General features: G+C 43.4%; 1 protein-coding gene across 1 annotated transcript in view; it reads right to left on the reverse strand.

Annotated features, from left to right (window-relative positions):
* The window catches only part of ERC2 (ELKS/RAB6-interacting/CAST family member 2), a 1,102,519-nt gene extending 1,095,605 nt beyond the window's left edge, over nucleotides 1-6,914 (reverse strand). The window contains exon 1 of the mRNA XM_090022087.1: nucleotides 6,712-6,914. The gene's annotated coding sequence lies outside the window, so the exon portion shown is untranslated. The remainder of the gene's footprint in view (nucleotides 1-6,711) is intronic.
* Between the last annotated feature and the right edge of the window lie 7,133 nt (nucleotides 6,915-14,047).

Here is a 14,047-nt window from a genome sequence, read left to right on the forward strand (position 1 = left end):
CACACAGTTAGTTATTAAATGTCTAAAGTGAAAATGAACTAAGCTTATATAGCAAGTTTAAAGATATGCTATTTATCTTTATCCAAAAAATCCAGAATTAAAACCTCAAAGCTATGGTAAAACTGCCAGGAAGGACTGATTGTATAATTAGTTGTGCAAATCTGCGTACAGGTCCAAATCAGATACAAGTAAACAAATACATATATTTAATATCTTGGTAGCGCCTTTCTTCTCATGTGCCAAAAGCAAGATTTGGTTGGCAATACATTTTGGATCAACTATACAATTAGGAGAGATGTTAGAAAATATCAGGAATGATCCCCTTCCTCACATCTGAGAAAGAAGCAGAAGCAACCTAAACGAAATATCAGGCAGAAAAATCAGGTTTATGCATTTGAACTGGTATTTCTGTAGTCTGAAACTGTCTCACAATTTCTCTTTCCTCCACAGGTTTACTGTACTCTTTTCCTTTTTAAGTGACCACTTTCATTTTTAAGTGACTGTCTGCATGGATGTTAAACGAAAGTTTATTTTAATTTAGATAATTAGCTTAGACTCTGTCAGCTTCTTTCCAAAACCTGAGGAAGGGCATTTTGTGCCCTAACACCAATCTCTGTCACCCTCCCCAGATAAAGTGTTGGTCCAATAAAAAAAAAAGATAACACCAAACAAAATCTTGCTTCTTACATAGTCCCTTGACCAGCACAGCTACAACAATACTACTTTGTTCACACAAGATCTTAAGGTGCCTTTATAAAATATTACTTCATCCTGCACATACTTACACATTTATTTTTATGCAAGCTAGTAGTTTCCATTGAATGCCCATCAGTAAATTACACACATGCGAAGTATTTGAAGGATAAAGCCAAACTTTTTTTTTTCTCTTTTTTAGTATCAGAATTTTTTTTTATTCATTTATTCTTTTTAACTTAAGAAAATAATGGCATCTGGTTTTAATGTAAGGTATTCACATTTTCAGTAACTACTTACATCTTCCTTTAAATTGGATGACTATGTGGGACACAAGGGTGTACAACACCTTTCAGAATCATACCAAAAATGAACTGGGCTACACCCCACACTCACCTACAGCACCTCACAAGTGATTTCTGGGAACTCAGTAGATTTCCTCCAAGTCAATACAGAAGCAGTTCCCTAAAATGGCATTAGATGTCACTGTGTATTTTTTGGATTTGCTCTTCCAGAAGAGACAGAACAGAGTTCCAATCACTTGGGATTATTAAAAGCTTATAGCACTTTTTTGCTGTCACAACCCCTTCTCTGCCTTAATACTGAAGGTTACTTAACCTAATTAAACACACAAAAAACAAGTCATTATAAACATCTAAAATGAACATCTGACCTGAAAATGGAGGCTATTCCACTGTTTCCCTTAGCATAAAACGAAAAAGAAGATAAAAATGAGTTGTCTGAGCAGATTTACAAATAAGTTCTGAAAGAGATGTCTATAAAAGCCACAGCACATCATATCTGCCAACATTTGGCAATCAAAAACAAATATGTTATACTTGTATGTTAAGCTTGTCTAAGTTGTTCAAAAAATAAAGATGACAAGTTGCATTTCAAAAATAGAAAGTACGGAGGACAAAGATTCAGTTCATTGAAAAATTGTAAAGCCAAAGTTAACAAGGTCACAAAACAGCATATCCTAGGATCCATACACTGTATAAAAGCCACAGTACATAATGAAACACTAATTTGGCCAAGCATCTTTCTTTTGGGAAATTATTTTTATTTTACTGCCTGTGAAAAGTGCTGGGCTAGCAACACCCAAAACAGATGTAGCAGCAGCAACATCCTTCAAAATCTGACCTATATTTAAAAAGGAAGAACCATTCTTAGGAATGAAGGTAGTACAGCAGTCCATTCAGCTTGTTGCTTCTTTGAGAAGATAATCAAAAAGATGCTAACGAATGCCAATTGAGAGACTGGACATTTCAGTAGGCATGGGACTGAAACAGCCAATGTATGTTTTACAGGGCACTAAGCAGTCATCCTATCCTATTGACTTTATCAGTATCAGTTCTGTGGAACAGAGCTTTAGTTAAAGCACCCCCACCACCATTTTTCAGCACAGGGATGCTAATACATGTGACATTCCAGGCACTTTAATTAGAGCAGCTCTCAGAGCTACTCTGAAGTGCCCCCCACCCCCACCGCTTCCCAGAGCATGCGTACAAATGGAATCACTTGCAATTTTCAACCAGTTCCCCTTCTTGTGACACATACCCCAACTTCACAGCTGTCTAGATGACGCAAATAATTTGTAACCTAAGTAATTTTCACAAGTACTGCTTTATTTCATTCTTCTCCTGTTCTGATTTTTGGTCTCCACCTACCATTAGGCTTTAAAGAACTAGGGCATAAAGAAGAACAATACCAACAAATCTACTGGTATGACAAGCAAACAACTTTAAATTTAATAAAACAGATATATTAGAAAGGATTCTATAAAAGCAGGCTTCTACCTCATCCAGGAAAAGCACAAAACAACTGCCTGAAGAAGGGTTGCAAAAGCTTGCAAAAAAGAATTTTTCCAATTATTTTAGTTGGTCTAATAAAAGATATCAAATTTACCCAAAGAACATTGTCTGCCTATGTCCTTTGACTAACACGGCTACAACCAACACCTTAGAAATAGGTAAACACTCAAAAAAAAGGGTCATAAAAAAGAAGCCAAGCTGGCCACATCATAGTTGGTTCAAAGTCTCATTTCCAGTAAGTGATGGGGAAAAAAGACTTAAAAATACAGTAAGGAACTAGATTCTTTGACAAAACCTACTCTGAAACCTCTCTCTCATGCAAATTGTATGTTCCCATACATAGCAATTCCTTGCTAAATAAAATTGTCATTACAGTTTAGTTCTTTCAAGTTTCACATCAACAGATATAAGTCACTAGGATTCCACATAAATACTGTACATGTCACAGCAGCCAGTTTTACAGAGGAGGACAGGAGTATCTGGCAATCCCTCTCCAAATTCTAGACACCAAGACAAGATCTACCCAGTACTATAATCATATGATAATCCATTTGTGTTTCTGGAGGAGCCTCTTCACGGAAAAAGGAAATAATTTACATAGCCTGCCAAATTTTAAAATAGGACACTGCCAATATGTCACTATCCTGGGGTCCTGAAATAAGTCTTTACCTGGAAACATAGCCAGGGGCACACATCCTACCCAAGTGGTTCATGTCCAGCATATGAGCAGAAACAAAAGCAGCTGCATCTCTCATTTGCTCAGCTAAGTCACTGGCTGTGATTTACAGACTCAACCAGTTCACAGTTATACATAACATTCACAACATTTAAATCATCCTAGAGACTAAAAATAATGTCTAGCCCCAAAAAGGTCCTGCGAACATCTTATATGAGTCAGGAACTTCAGATTTCTACTTAGTTCTTTGTGCAATACGTGGTGGTGGTGGCAATGTTTACATGGCTTGATCCTACAAGATGCCAGAAACCATTACCTTTTCTCTCAGTTGAGGGAGCTTAGCACCTCTCTAGGTGATACCCTGAACACATACAGGCCTGGCTTTCCAAGTAAGGACCAGTGGCACTGCTACATGTTAAAACTCTTCCCAATTTAAATCTGACTGCTGGTTATTTTAAGAAGTCGGGGATTTGCAACTACTTTCAAATCAGCCAAATAAATTGCTGGATTCCCCTGAAAAGAGCAGCCAAGACAGTAACACTGTAAATATAAATATAATTTGTGAATTTTAACCCTGTCCCCAAGACTGGAATTTATCAAAAGATATACAGCATCAGTTGGTCACTATAAATAATGACACAGAGCAGAAGAGATGAAGTTCAGGAAACAACATTTAGTACCATGCTAAATAGTACAGACGCATTGTATAGATAAACATTAAATATCTAAGTTTATGGATACCTGTGATTGTTATGAGCCTTTCCTTGATGCCACAAACAGCCTACAGCCATTCCCTTGTATGACAGCTTATATATGGATAGTGGCAGTCCAACATAAATCCAATCCACTTTACTCCAGAATGATCATTTCTTAAAGGAAAGTCATTAACTCATACTCTTACAGTTAAACAAAAAGTGATCCAATTAAAGGCAAAAGCACTCTGGAACAATTTAAATTGATTTTTCTCCTAATCTATATGCACAGAGTCTTTTTTTTAACATATCACCTAGAAAAAGGACCCCTTGTCCAATGTGGCTGGAGCAAACTAGAGATAAACAAAAGTAGTACCTGGTTTTGCTTTTCATTATGAAAACCTTGGTCAGCTAGCTTTACATGGAACATCACTTGGAATCACAGAAGCACATTTTTATTTAGGGCCACTTATCAAAGATACTCATACATAGGCAGTGTTTCACCACAGTACAGAACCATTTGTAAAAAATGTTGTTACTGTCCCTGCTGCTTAGCATGAGCCACGGAGCCTAAAATCTGTCCTTACCACCAGAAATCTTCTCAGTGTGGGGTGTCTGTCTTTGCTGTTCCTCCTCCTCCATCCCCAGATGTCAAGGTTACCAGGAAGAACAGACTGAATCCAATAAAGATTAGGAGTGGGGAGTAAATGTCACTAAGCCTACCCCTTCCCAGAATTAAATGTTTAGAAAGCAAGACAGATTTTTCCTTCTCTTGTCCCTGGAGGCAGTCTAACACTACAGTGCAGGTGGGCAGAGCCTTTTATGCTCAATAAGCATAGCTAACACATGGTGTCCAGAAGAATACACCAAGCGTAGGGGGCATCTTGCTGATTTTGATACTTCCATAAGGCAATGAGGAAAGCTCAAGTGCATCAATTTTCCACACTGAGATACCTTTTTGGTATAAAATGGTATTATTTTCCATTCAGTGCTTTAAATCATTCAAAAAATTATTATAAAACAAGCACAGATAAATTATTGCTTGACATCAGCTGCATTGCTTACTTTTATCAGCAGCAGCTTCCTCTCCTCTTCTTTTACCTGAGTCAATAACAGGTATTAAAAAAAAAAAAAAAGCAGGGAAAAAAATCCTGGCCTCCAACTAAACAGCACAGCAGCAAGGAATCACTTCCAGCCAACTGGGCAACCAAGGGAGGTTGAATGAGTCTCTTTCCACCTCAAAACCCATGGGATAGTGCAAGAGGCAAGGTGGCTACTGCCTCTGCTTCAGACGGCAGTGACAAGAGGGAGAAAGATGCTTTCTCTCCTTCACGAGGACTGGAGGGAACCTGAAAATCCCCTTGTGCTCCCCAGGAACCAGCTGGGGGGACCCAGAAAGTCTCTCTCCCCTCAGCCATGCCGAAGAGGGAGGAAGAGTCTTCTCCCTTCTGCCAGGCAGCGAGTTTAGCGAGGAAGCCTGGAGCAGCGAGAGGGGCTAGGCGACAAGTCCCTGCACAGCTGTGGGGCCCCAGAAGAGCTGCCGCCCCTGGAAAAGCTGGATGGGAGTCTCCAGCCGCTCCCCCCAGGCAGGGCCGTGCTGGACGGGGTGGGGCAGGGTTGGGCCGGGCCCTGAGGGGAGAGGGGCGGGAGAGGAGTGTCTCCACGCCCTGAGCACAGTCCCTTCCCCTCGGGCGGAAGGCAGCAGGTAGGCTCAGTCCCGCCTGGGGGCAGGGGCAGGGGCAGCGGTCGTACCCTCCCGGGCGGCTCGCCGGGAGCCCGGCTGCTGGAGCCAACCAGAGAACTAGCCCTGACAAGTCGGGTGCGCCCGCCCCCGGGCGGCGCTGATTGGCCGGGCGCGTCGCGGCGAGACTATTCCTGCCAATGCCAGTGGCCTGCGGGCTTGTCCATCAGAAGGGGACTCTCAATTCCCCGCTATGGGAGTAGATCCCCCTCCATCCATCACCAGGCTGAGCAGGTAGCCGCCTAGAAATCAATCACACCCGCCTCACCCCGCGCCCCAGCGTCTTATTACTCCGGCTCTTGAGGCAATAAATAAATAAATAAACAAACATACATTTACACACACACATATATACATAAGTATATATGTATATGTATGTATGTGTGTGTGTGTTTCTACACACACCTATATGTACGTGTGTGCATGCATGCATAAGACATATAGCCATGGGGTTTAGCCTATGCATCATCATCTTGTGCTCCCTACAATGATCTTTAAAGCCACCCGGCATTAGAAATGTGCACCCCCAGGAGCGCTCCCTTCCTTATGTAACGGCAGAACAAGATCCTGCTAGTTTCTATGAATGCCCTTTCCCAGGCACCAAAAAAAAAAAAAAGAAAAGAGTGAGTGTGGGGTTTCCCTCCCTGCCTGGCAGGTCTTTCTCTAAAATAAATAAATAAATAAATCCCCAAGCTGTATACACTTTTAGGCTGCACAGCGAGGCATTTCCAGGGCTGATCCTTTTCCATTCTAGGCAACTTTAACAACAACAATAAATATTTATAAACACCGGGCACAACAATGACAATTACATGGCTGCTTTTAGGAGAAATTGCAAGAAAGGTATTTGGATGGTGCTCCTGGAAGGAGAGACACTCAGAGCCACCACAATCAGATGTGCACTTGGTCACACTGATTGCCATGTATTTTATAAAGGGAGGCAAAAAAAGGTGGGGGGGAAGGGTTTTTTTGCAATTTCTTCCTTCCTTTTCCAGCTTCGGGGTAATTGCAGTCAGCAACACATAGCGATTTGGTCCATCGGCATGAATACACACAAATATCTATTATGGCCATATTCTTGCTTAAGAGTCTCACCTTTCAAATCATTGCATCTGTCTGTCGTCCTCACGTGGATCTCGCCACATCACATCCAACCGGCAGCGCCTTGCCGCGGGGCCGGAGAGCGGGAGCCGTGCGGAGGCCAGGAGGGGACCTGCTGCAGTCGGGAGCGCCGTGTGGCGCCCGAGCCCTCGTCTCCCCGTCCTCAGCCAGCTGCGAGCCCGGCTCTCCGGCTTGCCAGTCCCTGACTCAACATTCCCAGCATTCCCGAGGAGCCGCCTGCTCGCGCGGCCCGAGCGACTGGCCGCCGGGGGCAGCCGCGAGCTCCAAACCGGCGGGAGGGAGCAGCCGCCGCGGCAGCGCGCAGGAGCCCTGGGGTTGTGTGCCCGTAGTGCAGCCGTGGGGCTGGTTCCGACCCCCCCAATACCCACCTCTGCATACAAAGTATTGAGGCTGAATTGCGTTCTTGTGTAGTCAAGGCCGACGTTTTCGAAGCCGGGTGCCCAGAGAAAGGTACCTAAATCCATATTTACAGACCTTCAGTAGTAGGTGTGTATTTTACCTGTCTGTACAAATGTACACAAAGCAGCAACAACAAAAAATCTCTATTCTGGCCAAACTGTAAAATTAACTCAGATTTGTTATTGGGGAATTAAGAATACAGGAGAGAAAGAGGAGAAAACTACTGAGCCCAAAAGCCTTTTTTTGCTAGAAATTTGTGACGTTGCAAACTGCATTAAGAAAATGACGGTAGCAATGGTATTTCTTTATTTTTGTAGCTAATTGAACCAGAAAAAATTTTGCCTCCACAAAAATTCAATTACTTCCCATCCTGGAGAACATATTTATTCCTTTCTTCTGTTTTTTTTTTTCCACTATTCTGTTTTTCTGTAGTCTAAATTATTGTTTGGATCAAAATATTAGGACAGATCTACTGAGTCCAAAAGTTCCAAGACATGTGCATGTCACCCCCATTCCAGGACTTTCACAAATAAAACTGCTTCCTCTTTTTGCTGCAGGTTAATATATTTGTGGAGCACTTCAATACTATAATTTTATTTTAATTCTAACTTACACATACACACGTATACAAACACTACGGTTGAACAGCCTTGGTTAGGGATAGAATCTGTGGAGTTTCTAGAAAATATGCTAAATGAAGTTGAAATCAGCCAATAATATTGCAAACTTATTTTTCAGCCTTCATTGCTGTGGCATTTACATTATCCAAAACCAGTTAAAATTGTTAAGCCAGTTAAAATTGTTTGCTGTCATGAATATTTATTCGGAAATGTTACCATTCCAGACAACACTGGAATCCAAATCTACAGCATAGGCTGCAAAATAAAAGTGTGTTTTGAAAATATAAAATTAAATAAACAGAATGCAAAATAAAAGTGCCTGAAAAAGGATGTCTGTGCCCAAAAGCTTGCAAAGAACACTTTTTTCAACTATTTATAGTTTCATAAAAGATGTCACATCTACTGAAAGGACCTTGTCTGCCTTTTAAAAATGTAAGACTTTCCTTGCTTTCTCTATTGTCTTTTAGGTAAAGGATAAGATGGAAAAGGGATATTTTTCTGGGTGATAATTGCATAGGGATAATAAGCATGATCACAATATGGGACCAGAGTGTAAAAGTGAGTTACTTTTCAAGAGGTGTATATTGCATTAGAGTTCTTTGTGGAACATGGAAATGGTGGGCAGAGGAAACCAGTTGCTGGATACACTCAGTGGAAAAAAAACGCCTTGATTGGTATACAACTAAGTTCACATAGTTAAAATTTAAAAAAAACCCAAAAAAGTAGTTCTCCTTTCTTGACTTCAGGACTTGTCAGGCCTTTTACTAATAAGACGGAGAAATGGTGGAAAATATTTATTTCTTTAAGTGGTACTTCATAGAATTTTGTCTCATTTTCAAAAGTTAAATCCCTAACAGTCATTTAGATCCTGTCTATACTAGGGACATCTTGCAAAAATAACTTACCTGTTCTGAAAAAAAATTGTTGACTCCACTGTTAACAAAGGTAGTAGCTTTACTGGTAGCACCTTTATTATAGATCAGAGGTTTTCAACCTTTTCTAAGGAGTGTACCCCTTCTGGTGGTGATGGCTGGATGCAGAGTGGGGGAGGGTAGGTGGCCGGACATGGAGCCCTGGTTGACAACCCCTGTTGTAGATTAAGCTGCTGCCAACTTTTTAAGTACTCTGGTCACAGTGCATCCCTGTACCTAAACAGGAGCTGAGAGAGGTCAGTTTCTGCTCTTATTTGGCACTGTCAGCAGCCAATCTGGTCACTGGCACAAGTTATGGGCCTTAGATCAGAACTAATCATAGCCAATAGACCATCTGCACTAGGCCTCCCAAACTGTTGTCCTAAAGGGCAAAATTCCACCATTATTGACAGGGCCATTGGGTAGAGAACTTTGAAAAACAACAGTATGGAAAATACTAGGCAAAAAAGTTAATAGAGAAAAAAGTGCTTCTGAATAAAGAAAACAACCAGGAGTCTGAACACAGAGGATGCGTTATTTGTAGAGACATCATGGCTCCAAAACAAAACCCCAGATTCAAACAATCCCAGATGTTCAGTAATGTTTGTTCACTCTATTCAAGAGAGTTTTAGAATACAAACCCATTGTATTGGATGCACAATAAATTCAGGAATTTCTGATGCAAATCTAAACCTAACAGCTTAGAATCATTTTTAGCCATTATCTCCTTGTGTAGTGATACTGCTGGACAGGAATCTTTTGCTTTCATGCTTAGAAAAAATACTCAGATGGTTGTGGCATGTCATGTCAAGCAAATGAATCCCGAAAGGCACTAGAGTACACACTAATTCATCGTGAACAAGGAGGAGAAAGATCAAGGCAAAAATTGGCAGCATACCATAAACAAATAACATTGTATAAAATAAAAAGGGTAAGAAAATCTGCTTCTCCATTTTTCTCTCACATCTATGCGACAGTTCTGGTTTTAGGAATTCATAGAGCCTTTACATTTGGAGTCTGTTTCATTAATATTATTTTCCACTTCATTCTTTAAATTCAAATCATTCAAAATAATTATTATAAAGGAAACACAGATAGATTAATGCTTGTCTTCAGCTGTGTTGCTTATTTATCATCACCAACTCCCTCTCTTCTTCTTTTACCTGAGTCAATAACACTTCAGCAGCTGCCAGCTCCCTTTCATATTTTCAGTTCTATCAAAAATGGTGAAGACAGAAGCTATTTAGCACTCCTTGTTTTAAAATAGAAATTGAAATGTGAATGGAACCCAGTCACTGCTGCTGAGCAACTGAAAGCAAGCATCCGCAGGTGCAAGCTTTAAAAATAACATGGGGGGGGGGGACCTGTATTTCGACTTTATTTCCATGAACCTAGTCCCTGCCACTTTCATCCAGCCTCCCTAGCGGCTGAGCTGCTTTTAGTTTTCATGTTTTATTAGAAAAGCTAAGCCAGGAGCCTTAAATACCAGCCCATTTTACCTTTTTTTTGGTTTAAATTAAAAGTTAAAAATGGCTTAGAACAATTTATGCTGGCATTATATACATGTATTGTGTACAAAGTTTTTGATCACTTTCTCACAAAGGAACAGAAAATGAATAGAAACAATCCAGAGAAAGGCACAGAGAGAATTAGAGGCATAGGCATAGAAGGCTTCCTAAGGAGAAATATAAAAGGTGATTCCAAGGACTTGGCCCTAGTTTGGTTGGTGATTTTTTCAAATCCAAAGTACACAAGATGGTTCTAGTATGGACTATACTACTATAATTAAGGTCAGTCAGGTAAGCCTATTTACCTGTCTCATAATCAAAAAGCAAATAATAAACAAACACATTATATTTAAATAGTCACTATCACGAAGTATTATTGCTATTACCTGATTTAGTAATCTTCAAAGGTGCGCTAGACTTTTATGAAATACAAAGAACTTTTATGAAAAAGAAATAAATCTACAATTGTGCTAGCTAAAGATGAAGTTGTGAGGTTATCAGTCCTCATCATTCAAAGTATCAGCTGATTTTCAACTAACATCAGGAAGGCAACTTTCCTTAATGATGTAGTAGCGCATAATAGAGGGTGTGTCTACACAAGACACTTTACTTGAGATTAGAGCTAATTACTGAGCAGTAAACTTCAAAGTCTACAGGTGCAAATACTTACTGCACAGTAATTGGCATGAATCACAAATAAATTTGCTACCTGCAAATGCAACTAGCAAACTAACTTTCAATTACTTACTGCACAGTAGTGTACATGTGTAGTACACATGACCAGGAGCACATTTGCTGCCAGTCAGCTGGACAGCAAGGAACAAGTAATTGCTCCCTGCCCCCAGGAGCTGCCTGCTGCCAGGGCAGACTCTGCCACCAGAGCCTGGGTGCAGACTATCTCCTTCTTCCCCAGCAGCAGGGAGCACCCAGCCCCACTCTACAATTACAGGGCCAGGGCTGGTAGATCCTTGTCTCCCAGCCCAAACTCCACCATTGAGAAGCCTGGGCTAGGAGATTCTTTTCTCCCAATGCCAGCTCTGCAGACCTAGTACTGGGAGGGAAGAATCTCCGAGCCCAGGCTTCACAACTACAGGGCTCAGGCTGCAAGATAAGGATCTCATGGCCCCAGCCCCACAACCACAGAGCTAGCACTAGGAGATAATTTCATAGATTTCATAGACATTAGGGCTGGAAGGGACCTCGGGAGATCATCGAGTCCAGCCCCCTGCCCAAAGGGCAGGAAGTCAGCTGGGGTCATAGGATCCCAGCAATTTGCTCTTGAAGGTGTTCAGAGTAGGTGCTTGAACCACCTCTGATAGCAGACTGTTCCAGACCTTGGGGGCTCGGACAGCAAAGAAATTCTTCCTTATGTCCACACTGAAATGGTCTCACAGTAGTTTATGACCATTCGACCTCGTCATCCCTTTGGGGTGCTCTGGTGAACAAACGTTCCCCCAGATCCTGGTGGTCACCCCTGATAAACTTATAGGTGGCCATCAGATCACCCTGGAGCCTGCGCTTTTCCAGGCTAAAGAGCCCCATGGCTCTCAGCCTGTTGTCGTAAGGTGTGTTTTCCTGGCCTCTGATCGTGCGCGTGGCTCTTCTCTGGACTCTCTCAAGCTTCTCCACATCCTTTTTGAATTGTGGAGCCCAAAACTGGATGCAGTACTCCAACTGCAGCCTCACCAAGGCCGAGTACAAAGGGAGAATGACGTCCCGGGATTTGCTTGAGAAGCATCTATGGATGCAAGCCAGCGTTTTGGCCGCTTTACTAGCCGCAGCATTGCATTGCAGGCTCATGTTCATCTTGTGGTCAACCATGACCCCCAAGTCTTTTTGTTCCGTAGTGCTAGCCGGTGTAGCACTGCCAAGCCTATAAGGATGCTGCAGGTTTTTCTTCCCAAGGTGGAGAACCTTGCATTTTTCAGTGTTAAACACCATCAGGTTCTCATCCGCCCATTTGCTGAGCCTGTCCAGGTCAGCCTGGATCACCCGCCTTTCTTCTGGTGTGGATGCTTTGCCCCAAAGTTTGGTGTCATCGGCGAACTTGGCCAGTCCGCTTTTGACTCCAATGTCCATATCATTAATGAAGATGTTGAACAATATGGGTCCAAGGACAGAGCCTTGGGGGAACCCAGTGGTCACAGGACACCATGATGAGTGACTGCCATCAATTACTACCTTCTGGGTCCAACCACAGAGCCAATTTCCCAGCCAGCAGATCATGGTGGACCTAAGGCCACAGTTGGCTAGTTTCGCCAAGAGGTGATCATGGGATACCAGATCGAAGGCTTTTTTGAAGTCAAGATATATGACATCAATCTCATCTCCCTTGTCCAGGTGATAGGTTACCTGGTCGTAGAAGGAAATGAGATTGGTCAAGCAAGACCGACCCACAACAAACTTGTGCTGGCTATCCCTTAGGACTCTCCTAGCCCTGACCCTGCAATTGCAATGTGTGGTAGTGCACCTTTGGGTGCCTGCCACTTTAAGGGCAAAGGCAGGCAGCTACCACGTGGCTGATGAGGGCAGCCATTTGGAACACTAGGTATATAAAGGCTGCAGTTTGGTGCTGCCAGCCCAGGTAGAAACATTGCCTAACTGAGTGACATGGAACATCTAGAGGTGAGAGGAAGAGGCTCTTGGTCCTGGCCATGACCTAAAAGTGCACTCTGCTGGCCCCCAGGAAATGGCAGGTCAGTTACTTTCCCAGTGAAAGGCAAGGAGGAGTGCCTTAACCGTAGCCCCCATTTTGGAGGCAGTTATGGGTGTAGTGGGGCCAGGCATGGTAAGCGGAGTGCCACCTGAGCCCAGCATGGATATGAGATCTCGGAGACTCCAGAGGAGGTAGTGTGTGGGAGTAGTGGGGGCCAGGTATGCCCATGTGTAGGTGCCTGAGCCCAACAGGCATGCAGATCCTGGAGACCCCAGAGGAGGTAGTGTGTAGAGCATTGGGCGGCCCCACACAGAGTAGGGCTAAAGTGGGAGTAGGCCTGAAAGACAGTCCCGGGGTGCACTGAGTAGGGCTGAATAGGAGTAAGCCTGAAGGCCAGCGCAAGGGCCAGCCCTGTGAGAAGTTGGTTGCAAGCATGACATAGATACCCCAGGGTGGGGCATAGTGTTAAGTTGCCCAGTGAGGGGCTTGGGGCAGAATTAACCCACAGTTTGGCACAAGGCCAGACCACGTAGAGTAGGGGAATGTACAGGAACCAAAGGACTGCGTGGCGAGGCTGGTATGTGATTAGTGAAGCCTGATGGCCCAAGAGGCTCTGCTCAAGGAAGATCAAGGGCAGTGGGGTATGGCCTAGTAATGGGCGGTATGCCAGAGGCCTTGGTGAGAGAGGGGCAGAGTAAGAGGCTTTCTGTGAGAGAGGAGGCAGTGCGAACATGTGGGTGACTGAAGCCTAACTTTAGACTGGGTTTGCTCCAGTCTCAGACTGGGGAATAACACTAATCTGGATTTCATCTGTGAGGCATGGGCTGCGGCATACGGGAGGTTCAGAGCTGCAGATAGTACCCCCTGGCATCAGAGCAGGAAATAGGTAGTCTCCGGCATTGTACCAACAGTTTATGGAACAGCAAAGTCATGGCAAATGAGACTGGGCGAGCTGCCCCATATAGACAGGTGGGTGGGCCAGTATGAGACCTGGCTCTGAGAGTTGCCCCTTGTCACACAATGTCCCAGCCCCCACCAGGAGACCGCTGTCTCCTGTCCCCATGTTGCCTGCCAGCCCCTAGGGTAGCACCCAGGGGGAGCCTAGAGTTTTCCTTGACTGCTACAGGGACCCAGTGCAGGGCTGCGGGGAGTGGGAGCCATCTGCTGCTACGAGCAGTAAATCTACTCCCATGATCCTGCACGTGTAGATGTGTG

This window comes from Crocodylus siamensis, chromosome 11 (genome assembly GCF_052110815.1).
Source record: "Crocodylus siamensis isolate JL-2025a chromosome 11, ASM5211081v1, whole genome shotgun sequence".
NCBI classification, from domain to species: domain Eukaryota; kingdom Metazoa; phylum Chordata; order Crocodylia; family Crocodylidae; genus Crocodylus; species Crocodylus siamensis.